The following is a 12,580-nucleotide window of genomic DNA, read 5'->3' as shown; positions in this document are numbered from 1 at the left end:
GAGAGAGAGAGGCAGAGACACAGGCAGAGGGAGAAGCAGGCTCCATGCACCAGGAGCCCGATGTGGGATTCGATCCCGGGTCTCTAGGATCGCGCCCTGGGCCAAAGGCAGGCGCTAAACTGCTGCGCCACCCAGGGATCCCTAAATGTTACCCTTTTTCCTGTTGAAGAAGTTTATTTTAATTCCTACTTTTTCGAGGATTTTTATTAGGAATGGATGTTAGATTTTTCAAGTGCCTTTACTGCATTACTGAGCTGAGCCATATGTTTTTTTAGTTTGTTGATATGGTGGATGACACTGATTTTGAAATGTTAACCCAACCTTGTATTCCCATTCCCTATAGAGTTGGTATATCTCATTCCATCCTTTACTAGAAAACTACTTGTGCCTTTAAATATAAAGTGCATTTCTTATAAGTAGCATATAGTTTGGTCTTGCTTTTTAAATCCATATTTGCCTTTCAATCAAGCGGTTCACTAGAACATTTATATTTAATTTGGTTATGGTTAAGTTATCATCATGCTGTTTATTTTCTATTTGTCCAATCTGTTCTTTGTTTTTTGTACCCTTTTTCTGCATTTTTGAAATGCTTTAGAGTTTATAGTGTACATATTTAACTTATCAAAGTCTACCTTCAAGAATTATACCACTTACATAGTTCAAGGAGTTCACAATAGTATACTTTCAATTCCCCCTCCTGACTTTTATGCCATTGTTATGTATTTTTCCTACAGATATGTCATAAATCTCATGTTACGTTATTATTTTGTTCAGGTATCAATTATCTATAAAGATACTTACATATTAAAAATTCTAATATATTTACCTATGTGGTCACCATTTGCGGTGCTCTTTATTCCTTTTTATAGGTCCATATTTCCATCTGGTATCATTTACTTCTGCCTGAAAGACATTTCTGCCTAAAGAATAGTAACATTTCTTGTAGTATAGGTCCGTTAGTAATGAATTGTTTTGGCTCTATGTATCAGACAATAATATATGTTCGCCTTCATTTAAAAAGATACTATTATTTATATAGGTCTATATATTTTAATATCGCTTTTTAAAAAAATGATTTACTTATTTAATTATATATGAGAAAGAGCGTGGGGATCCCTGGGTGGTGCAGCGGTTTAGCGCCTGTCTTTGGCCCAGGGCGCTATCCTGGAGACCCGGGATCGAATCCCACGTCGGGCTCCCAGTGCCTGGAGCCTGCTTCTCCCTCTGCCTGTGTCTCTGCCTCTCTCTCTCTCTCTCTCTCTCTCTCTGTGACTATCATAAATAAATAAAAATTAAAAAAAAAAAGAAAGAGCATGTGAGCAGGGGGAGGAACATAGAGAGAGAGGCAGAGAGAGGGAGGGAATCACTCCCAAGCACCAAGCCGACTCCCTGCTAAGCTCAGAGCCAAATGTAGGGCTGGATGCCAGGACCCTGAGATCTTGACCTGAGCCACAATCAAGAGTCAGAAGCGTAACTAAGCAACCCAGGTGCCCCAACATATATATATTTTTCTATTTACATTGCTCTTTTAAAAGTTCTCTTTCATACTACCTTGACATTTTAAATTACTTTTTTATTCACCTTTCCCCTTTACTGATTTGGAATTTATAAACTAGATTTATATTAGTGACTGCCATTTGCATTTGACCATGCATAGCTATTAAATTCTACCTCTGGACCTTTCTGCCTACTGTCTTGGACATGAATTACAATCTTTTGTTATCAAGGGTTTAGTTTATAGTCTTTTTTTTCTCTTGAAGCCCAGAATGTAGATAGTATCACTATTCTTCTTTTAAATAATTATTTCTTTAATATGTGTGTTACATATAATGTTCATTTATCTTTATCTCATAGATCATGTTGTTTTTACACTCTTCCTCAAATTCACTAGTTTCTTTCCATATTTTTTATTCCAGTCTGTTAGGCTTTTACTCTGAGGTATGTTTTCTTCATTGAAATTAGTGCTTTAGAGGTTAAAGTTCTGGTGGGTGGCTAAGTTTCTTAATTTTCCAGCTGAAAATATTTTTATTTAGGCCTGTTATTTTGACTTTTAAAATCTTCTTTAAAGGTCTTTTTATTTTCCACATTACATCATATCTCCTGGTGAGAAATGTGCTGTCTTTTCTATTGTCCTTTCTTTGTAGATGGTCCCTTTTTTGAAGGTGTTTGAATCTTTTTCTTTTGATGGTGTTCTACAGATTCACGATTATGTATCTATGCGGAGATTTAAAAATAATTAGCCTTTCTAATAATACATAGTCTTGAATTTCTGAATTAATGACTTTTACCAGTTATGGAAAATTCTGTCAGCAGTTTCTTAAATTAGAGGGAAAGAAATGATACAAAAGTGACTAGATAGATCTAAAAAATATTTTTTAAGGCAAAAACAACAAATGTAGAAAGTAGGAACTCAAAGGTTTCAATAGAAATTTTGATAACATTGAAAAAAGAGTTGGTGAACTGAAATCTTGATGTGAAGATATTGCCCCAAATGCAGTCTTTTTTCTTTTCTTTTCTTCTATAATTTCTAATTCCTTGCACTCACAAATCAGCTTTATATACCCTACTTTGCCAGAATCCAAGGTTTAGTTTCTTCTTCTGGCTCCGTCTAGTCCCCAGAAGCTATAGGTTTCTGGTATAGGCAGTTACCTCTGGATAAGCCTAAACTTTAGTTTTCTGTTACAACTTACTTCTCTGATTTCACTTTAACATTTATTTTATATTTTAATTTTGGGGTCCTTGTGGGATTTCTCATATTTACGTGTATGCTCAATAGTATATCTAAAATGTGTAGACATACGAGGGGGAGAGAAAATAAGTAGGCTCAGATTTTAATTTTATACTTTAGGATACTCTGAGAAGAAAAAATTGTAGGTGTCATTTTTGAAACTAGTAGAACAAGTAGTAAATTGAATAATCCAAGCAAGAGATACAGGCAAATGTCAGCAGATTTGAGAATGGTTTAATAGTTATGCTTAGTAATTGGATATGTGGGAGGTGTAATAATCCAGGATGACTTATTTTAAAGCTTAACAGCACTTTATACAACTATTTCTGTGGAGGCTGAGAAAATTAAGGCCATCCCCCCTCAAGTTTAGCGTTAGCACAAGTACAGCCATCTTAGCTTTGGCATCTCAGGCCCCTGTGAACAAGAGCTGAACTCTACCCTACTTCAGTTACAGGAAAAACCGCAGAACGTCCTTGACAGAAAGTCCCATATCGGAATGAAGACAGAGATTAAGAAACTCCCCTACCCTTTCCCCCATATCGGAATGAAGAAATTCCTCCACCCCTCCTGGAGGTCCCCTAGACCAGCCCATAAAAACCCAGCTGAAACCCACCTCGGGGTCCAAGTCCCTGCTCCGCTGTGTCGGGTATACTTGGACCCAAGCTCCAAGCTCGAGCTTGCTAATAAACCCTCGTGTGCTTGCATCGGTGTCGGCTCCTTGGTGGTTTCTCGGATTCGCAATCTTGGGCACATTTGGGGGCTCGTCCGGATCCGAGAGACCTCCAGGACCCCATCTGGAGGGTTTCACGCTGGTGAGTGCACTCAACTTTCTCCACCTTTGCAGGCATATTCTCTGAGAGCTCTATACTGTACTTTTACCAGTAGGAATTCCAATCTGTATCGGTCGGCATTGGCTTAGGCCAATGCGCCAGGATGCACTGGTGGACGTAGACCGGGGTCTTGGGAGACGTCCCTTGCCCCTGCCTGGAGGACGGGGTCCTCATCTGTGAGGAGGACCGGCTGCCATTAGGAACAGCCAGCCCTTCGGTTTACTTTTTGTCGTCTCCACGGCTGCACTGGAACGTTTGTCTGTGTTACTGTGTCTTTGTTAATTGTCATAACTGTGCCTTGGTGTGGACTGGAGACAGAATGGGGCAGACACAAACCACCCCCCTGTCTCTTATGCTCTCCCACTTCTCAGACGTTAGGGAAAGAGCTCATAATCTGAGCACAGACATATGGAGAGAAAAATTTCGAACTTACAGCATGACAGAGTGGCCAACCTTTGATGGCCCTAAGAAGGAACTTTCCACCTACCTTTTACCTTACAGGTTAAGGCCGTGATCTTCAGGGATAAACCAGACGGCCACCCTGACCAGGTGCTCTACATGCTGGCCTGGCAGGACATGATTGAGAATCTCCCTCCTTGGCTAAAACCATTTTTACCCCCCAAAGCAGGACCTACCAGTATTCTAGCCCTGTGAAAGGCCGAGAAGGAGACTGACTCTAAGACCAAAACACCCCTTATCCGGTCTTGCAGGATTCCTCCCCGGAGGACCTGATTCTCCTGCAGCCCTACCTGAGCCCCCTTGCCCTTTCGCCCCCCACCCCCATTAGAGGCGCCGGGGCTGCAGAAGGGGTGCCACCCCTCCCTGACCCTGACAAGGGAGCCCCAGTGCACGGGGGGCAGCAGGGTCACGCGGCCGGACCCACCGGCCGGCAGACTCTACCGCCCTTCCCCTCCGCGCCCTGGTCCATAGTGGCTCTTTCTCCCTTCCCCATCCAGGAGCAAGAAGACCACCAATTACTTAACACTGCCCCCTCCAGAATCCTGCACTAGTGTCTCAGGTAAAAATTGACGATGGGGAGCAAATTGATTGACTTTAAGTGGATCCAGGTGGGACATAATAAATAGGTCTTGAAAATTATCACTACTAAGCCTGAAACTTTTATTCTATTGAGGTTTACTGAAGGTCATATAAGCTGTTATCTTTTTGCAATTTGTTAGGAGAAAATGGCTAACACATGGTTAATTGTCTGTTTCCAAGTTTTCATAGGTAATTGTTAAGATACCTTTCAAAGTCTTTGGTAACCTGAAACCTTAGCTACACTTTGATGATAAATGGGATTAAATTCATTGGACATCTAGGTCTTTTCCAAACAGGAAAAGGTGCTGAAACGTTGATTTGAATCTGTTGGTGAACATGCTCTGTACTTAACTGTTTCATAAATTTGCTGTCTGAAGAGTTCTGGTGTGACAGTTCAAAATTGGTTACTCCTTAGTTTTCACTGGAGACTGAGGTTTCTAAGAGTGAAAAACTCTGCTAAAATAAGACTGATGGCAATAAAGGAAGCAACTCTGTATGTAGAAAAGGAGATGTGTAAGAAAAATATAAGGAATGGGAATGTATTTTTGTTCAAGGTAAAAGAAAGCAATTTTGTACTAAATGAGACTGGAAAGAAATGGCTTGGGACAAATTCTGAATACAAAGGAAGGTGTAGAAGGTTTGTGAAGGGAAATCCTTGGAAAGGAATTTTAGGTGTGGTCAGGACAGACTAATATTGAAGTTAATGGATTTTAAAGTACAAATGTATAAGATTGAAAGTCTACTTCTGTTCAAAAGTTTCCTTGATTTGTTGGTCTGCTCTTGATAAGAAAATCTAAAGAGTTGTTTTCTCTTTGCCTGCCCAGAAAAACCAGTTTCTATGTTTTGCCTTTATCAGGTCTTTAATCCTATTTAGGTGTGTGCTTTAAAACTTTCTAAGGTTTTAACAAACTTCTCCAAACCGCCCTAAGTATCCAAACTCACACCATAGGCACACAGGAACAACTTCTCCAAACCCACCTACAGACTAACCCAACTCAGGACCAGGACCCATTCTCCTGGATAAAACTTACCCGACAAGGCACTTCCCTCACCAGCCTTTCTGGCATGGACAATCTGTCCCACTGTTTTATCTGTGCCACCTTGGGCAAATCCTTCCTGGTGGCTGTTCCCTCCCTAATGCATTTAACTGCTCCAACCCCACACCCACACCTCTGGGACATTTCTCCAGATCTGCAGAGCAGAGTTGAGCTACCTAGGGTACAAATTAAAGGGTGGACAAAGATGATTGACAGATGCGTGGAAGGAAACCGTCCTGAGGATCCCACAGCCGCAAACTGTCCGCCAGGTGCACGGAATAAGAGCTGATCTCCAGGACCAGCCACTGCCGAAATCAGACGCCACCTGGTACACGGACGGCAGCAGTTTTGTCTGAGAAGGAATCAGATATGCGGGGGCAGCCGTAACCACGGAAACGGAGACCATCTGGGCAGAGCCATTGGCAGCCAGAACATCGGCTCAACGGCAGAACTGATCGCCCTGGCCAAAGCGCTGACCATGGGAGAAGGTAAACGAATAAACATTTACACCGGCAGCAGGTACGCCTTCGCCACCGCTCACATCCCCGGAGCCCTCTACACAGAGAGAGGGCTTCTGACAGCAGAAGGAAAGACTATTAAAAACAAAACAGAGGCATTGATTTTGTATCCTGCCACGCTACCGAATTGCTGTATGAGTTCTAGCAATCTTGGGGTGGAGACTTTTGGGTTTTCTATGTAGAGTATAAACTCCTGAGGGCCCTCTGGCTGCCCCAGGCACTAGCTATTATCCATTGTCCAGGACACCAAAAGGCAGATACACCAGTAGCTGGGGGAAACCGGCTAGCCAATTCAAAAACAAAGGAGGTGGCCCTTTCGGTGATCCAGAACTTAACAACCACGCTACCCAATCCGGGGGGCACCGACCCTGCCGGACACCCCCAACTATACTGATGCTCACTTAACACTGGATCAAACGCTTGCCTATGACCCAAGTCTTGCGTGGCTGGTGGAGGGCCGCAGACTCCAGCATCATCTTGCCAGAGGAACTAGGATGATGAGTCCTATCCAAAATGCATCGGAGTACTCATAGGGGAACAAGAAAGGTGGAAGACCTCATACGACACGCAAAGATCACTATTAAAGACTCTCAAGCAAAGATCCAGCAGATTGTGGCAAGCTGCCACACATGCCAGTTAACTAATGCCAGTGCCCATGGATCTAACCCAGGTACCCGCTCCAGGGGGACTGCCCGGGAGCCTACTGGGAAGTGGACTTCACTGAGGTAAAACCTGGAAAATACGGATACAGGTATTTACTAGTGTTTGTAGATACTTTTTCAGGATGGACAGAGGCATTTCCTACCAAACATGAGACAGCACAGACCGTGACCAAGAAACTGCTGGGAGACATCTTGCTGAGGTATGGTTTTCCTGTTAAGATTGGATCAGACAACGGACCAGGATACATCTCTAAGGTGTGGCCTAAGCTGAGGGCCCTCTACGAGACTGGGCCACCCCTGGACCCCCATCGATATTGGCCGGGTGATTGGGTGTACGTCCAGAGATACCAACACCAGCCACTTCAACCTCGTTGGAAGGGACCTTACATCGTGATCCTAACCACTCCCACCGCTGTCAAGGTTGATGGGATTACTCCCTGGGTCCAGTACACCCACGTCTGGCCAGCTGACCCACATGCCGTTCTCAAGGACTTTGTTCCAGAATGGAAAAGCCAACTAGACAAGGACAAGCCCCTAAAGCTAAGACTGCACCATTCTCACTTACCCCACTAATGTTGCTTATGCTACGTCCTCTTCCAGAACCAATCCCCATCAGCCACTTAATCTAACCTGGCAGGTGATTGATATCTCAAGGGGAGAAGTAATACACTCCATCTCTAAGGAAGCGCCTCCACAGACCTGGTTCCCAGACCTTACTTTTAACTTATCTCAACCTTGCCAGGGATATTGTGGAGACTGGACAGATCAATGCTTTTGTCCGTCCAGGGCATCTTAAAGGGAACCCACATAAACAGTGTGGAGACCCCTCCAATTTCTGTTGCACCTCTTGGAGTTTGTCTCCACCGGAGATATTTGGAGGACTGCACCCTTCAGCAAGAATCTGATCACCTTTAAATGCAACTCCACAACCCAGGGGCGCCGCCGAACAGGGCTGGACTAATGACCCTGAGGTTTACGGAGGCCGGTAGAATAGAGAATAGGTGGCAAACAGGACTCACCTGGGGCCTGCGATTCTGTTCACAACTGGGATCAGACCCCAGTATCCTGTTTACTGTTAAACTCCAACACAGGGATATCCATCGGGTTGCCTTAGGCCCAAACCCTGTGCTAGCACCTCCTCCACCTAAACCTCAGACCTCAGACAGCTCCTATATCCCCACCGCCTTCCCCTGTACCTACCATGCTGTCTGCGTTCAATAACACCCCTGATCAGACAATCACTCCCATCCCGGCCTCCTTTCCACAAGATGCTCCTTTCCTCAGCCCCTCTCAGCATCCACTTTGGGACCTGATGTTCCAAGCTTACAGGTTCCTCAATGCAACTAAGCCCAATCTTATCTGATCTTGCTGGCTCTGCTATGACATCTGGCCTCCCTTCTATGAGGGAATCAGCGATGTTAGTTCAGTACAACACAACCTCCGACCCTAATGCCTGTACATGGCATCAAAAGACTCAAGGACTCACTTTACAATCAATGTCAGGTCAGGGACTCTGGATAGGCACCCCTTCACCCCAATACCAGTTCCTATGTAATGATACAAAATCTATATCTAGCCTAGACTACCACCTACCTCCTCAAGATGGTTGGTGGGCATGTTCTACAGGCCTAACCCCCTGTTTTCATGGTCAGATTCTAAATCAGACAAAGAGTTTCTGCGTGCTAGTTCAGCTACTTCCTAAAATTATCTACCATTCAGATGAGCAGGTACTTCAGTGGCTCAATGCAGGTACCCACGATGGGATAGAAGAGAGTCCATCTCGGCTATCACCATTGCCACGCTGTTGGGAATTGGGTTAGCAGGTGCAGGGACAGATATTGCTCCACTAGCTGTACAGAACTCCCACTATAACAGTCTCAGAGCAACAATCGATCTAGACATAAAACGGATAGAAACCTCTATTTCCCACCTCCAAGACTCCCTAACATCTTTGTCTGAGGTTGTCCTTCAAAACAGAAGGGGATTAGACTTAGTCTTCTTACAACAAGGGGGTGTTATGTGCTGCCTCAAACAAGGAATGTTGCTTCTTTACTGACCCCTCTGGAATAGTCCAAGATCTATGGCAAATGTCAGAAAAGGTTTGGCTAGATGTAAATGGGAGTGAGAACAGCAACAAGGTTGCTTCAAATCCTGGTTCAGTCATTCCCCCTGGCTCACTACCTTGCTGTTCACCCTAGCCAGGCCCCTCATTATCTTCCTTCTCCTCCTTACCTTCGGGCCCTGCATTATCAATAGTTTGGTTACTTTTGTCAAAGACAATCATGCAGTTCAGCTCATGATACTCAGCAATACCAACCACTGGATCTTGTTACTGAGACTAACCTGGACTCATGATTGGATCCTTCCTTAGGTTCCTCTGAGAGGGGGAAATGTGGAGGCCGAGAAAATTAAGGCCATTCCACCTCAAGTTTAGCTTTAGCACAAGTGCAGCCATCTGAGCTTCGGCAGCCATCTCAGGCCCCTGTGAACAAGAGCTGAACTCTACCCTACTTCAGTTTCAGGAAAAACCGCAGAACGCCCTTGACAGAAAGTCCCATATTGGAATGAAAATAGAATGCCCTTGACAGAAAGTCCCATATCAGAATGAAGACAGAGATTAAGAAACTCCCCCACCCTTTCCCCCATATCGGAATGAAGAAATTCTTCCACCCCTCCTGGAGGTCCCCTAGACCAGCCCATAAAAACCCAGCTGAAACCCACCTCGGGGTCCAAGTCCCTGCTCCACTGTGATGGGTATACTTGGACCCAAGCTCGAGCTTGCTAATAAACCCTCGTGTGCTTGCATCGGTGTTGGCTCCGTGGTGGTTTCTCGGATTCGCAATCTTGGGCACAACATTTCATAGCTGTTCTTTACCAGCTTGATTGTTACAAATTTATAAGCTTTAGTTAATATTGTTCTATTTCTTTAGTGTACATTATTATAGCTCTAGATGTTTATTATCAGCTCAAGTTTAAATGATGTACTTCTGATATTGAGACTGTGGGGAAATGAATATATACAAATTTTTGTATAATCTACTTTCTGTAAAAGACAAACATCTTTCAATTCCTCCCTGTTTGCCTATGACAGAATCTTGTTTGCTTACTTCAAATCTAGGTGCAAGATCCATCTACTAAATTGGCATACCTTGTTGAAGTGGGAATTAGAAGGGGGCTATTTTTATATAGTGTTTTTAAAAATTGTTTTATTAATATCATTCTGTCAAACACTTTAACACTAACATATGAATTAGTTGGTACCTACTGGCCCAGGTAAGCTATAATGTGGTTATATTTTGATAGATCAGTGGATGAGAATGCTTTGGAGGTTTGACAGTCTTATCATAAGGTTAATGAGTATTTTAAATGTAACAATTTCTTATAACATTGTTTAATGAGTAAGCTGGAGATGTACATACAAGTTTCTCTGGCTCTGTATTCTGTTAGGAACCTCTGAAACATTCCCAACTCTTAGAAAGACATATTTGAAAAATTCAGTTGGCTTTTTATTTCCTAGACAGATTTTAGACAATGAAAAAAATATAGCGTTGTTTGTCACAACTAATAGATTAAAATAAATTTATGCTTTTAAAAGTGTAGATATTTATAAATTTAAAAATATATAATGTTTATTATTATTCAATTAATACCTGCTTATTATAGATTTCTTGAAAAGCAAAAGAAAGAAAAAGAATAACATCCGGTTCTATAATCTAGAGACATCGATTAACAAAAATTACATATTGAGTATATGTGTTTCTTTAAAATCATTTCTTTTAAAACTTTTTAAAAAAAATATTTATTTATTCATGAGAGACACACACACAGAGAGAGAGAGATTGGCAGAGACAAAAGCAGAGGGAGAAACAGGGTCCATGCAGGGAGCCTGATGTGGGACTCCATACTCTGTCTCCAGGATCAGGCCCTGGGCTGAAGGCGGCGCTAAACCGCTGAGACACCGGGGCTGCCCTAAAATCATTTCTTAATATACTTCTTTTTCCAGTTTCCTTATTCCTAGTGTGCATTAATATTAAGTGTTCAGATAATTATTCATTTTGAAAGCTTTAGTTGGCAGCTCTGTGTTATATTCTATATTTTAATACCCCGATATATATTGTACCTTGAGAAAATGGAACAATACTTGAATATGCAAAGATTGAGACCTAGCTGAAGGCGTGCCAGACCTGCTGAGAGCTAATCATACCATGTGAAATAATAGTGAGCAGCTAGGCCTTTTCAAATGGCAAAAGAAACAGTCCAGAAGGCCAAAAGCTTTTCTATTTGCTTCCCGTTCAGTTATATCTCAACATACTGCAACATGGGGTACTCTGATCATGAACCTTCTTCTGTGAGATCCTGATGACATGAAGTGAGATATTAGACATTGGTCCATATATACTCTATGACTTATATACAGATCTATCTCCCAATTGAAATATGCATTTAACTTTAATCAATGTGGGCACAAAAGGAGATAATTTGGCACTTGAGGGCATGGATAAAATCCTCAGGGAGATAGAAACATTTCTGCCATGACAGAATAGGCAGTTTGGAAGATGATTAGAGATATATTTTCTTTATTAATCTCCTACTCACTATATCACATTTAAAGTAAACTTCTTTATGAAAATCATCTTTGAAGATAACTGCCTTATAAAATTGGGTGTTTCATTGCAAAGATACCGAAACATATCTGAATTAATAATCACATAATACTTCAGTTTGCATTTTAAGGCACATATCTAATCTCAAAACTCCGACTGAAAGATCCTCTGTTTTAGGTCAAATTTATTTAGTATCTATCTATCTATCTATCTATCTATCATCTATCTATATCTTAAAAATTTCTTAAGCAAACTATTAAATCTAATTGACAAGTGCTGTTTATTTCCCTATGAATTTTCTCCAGCTACAGTGATCTTTGCTTTAAGTGCTAAGTCACCAACAGTTATTGAACAATATACTGATTCATCAAGTATCTCCCTAAATGTTTGGAAAAACCAATGATACAGTGTATATTCACCAATACATGTATTGCTTCTGAATTTATTTTCAAATTTTGTGGATCTTATTTAAAAGGTAATACTAAAACCTTCTGTTATGAAAAGCCCCGGTCATAGCAATAAAATATTTTTGCTCAAGAAGAGAACGGATCCATATTGTAAACTATAGAAAACTGTAACTAGAAAAATTTCAATTAGAAAATAAAAATAGTTTCTTTTTTTTTTTCTTTATCCACACCTAAGCAGTAATGTTTATGTCTTTCAAAATCTTGGCTCCTTTTGAAATCAAGGCAACAGTCCCCATTGACTTAGCTGCAGAAAAAGGCACACTTCACCGAGGATTGTTTTGCTCCAGTAAATAAACACTTGATTCAATTCTTCTAGGCTCTGAACAAAAATCAGTTTCTCTATGCAATTTTTAATCATGGTCACGGGTACCTCTCTGATGGCTGGGGGTGGGTCGGGGGTGGCAGGACACAGCCTGCTGACTGCGCCCCCACCCCGCAGCCCTCTCCCGTGGGAGGCCCGGGCCAGCGGAGCTGCTGACCTGGGAAAAGGCTGGGAGTCGCCTAGGGCCCCTGGGTGCACTAGCTGCCTTCTACTTTGTGGCTCCGAGGGAGTCTACCCTTAGCTCTCCAAGGCCAGGGCTGGGCAGGAAAACAGGGCGAGGACTCACTGGGGTGGGAGGTAAATTAGTCCTTGGAGCGGAGCCTAGGTGGGTGTGAAGGGGGCCTGGCCGCGGGAGGAGCGGGGCGGGCGCCTCG

The 12,580-nt window shown here is 42.5% G+C and overlaps 1 protein-coding gene across 10 annotated transcripts in view; it reads left to right on the top strand.

Annotated features, from left to right (window-relative positions):
• NOL4 (nucleolar protein 4) overlaps window positions 1–12,580 on the top strand; it is a 524,626-nt gene that overhangs the window by 187,291 nt on the left and 324,755 nt on the right. The gene's annotated exons all lie outside the window — the stretch shown is intronic.

The sequence above is a fragment of the Canis aureus genome, chromosome 6 (assembly GCF_053574225.1).
Source record: "Canis aureus isolate CA01 chromosome 6, VMU_Caureus_v.1.0, whole genome shotgun sequence".
In the NCBI taxonomy this organism is placed as follows: domain Eukaryota; kingdom Metazoa; phylum Chordata; class Mammalia; order Carnivora; family Canidae; genus Canis; species Canis aureus.
Note: the sequence above shows the minus strand (reverse complement) of the source record. Positions and strands in the feature narration are given on the sequence as shown.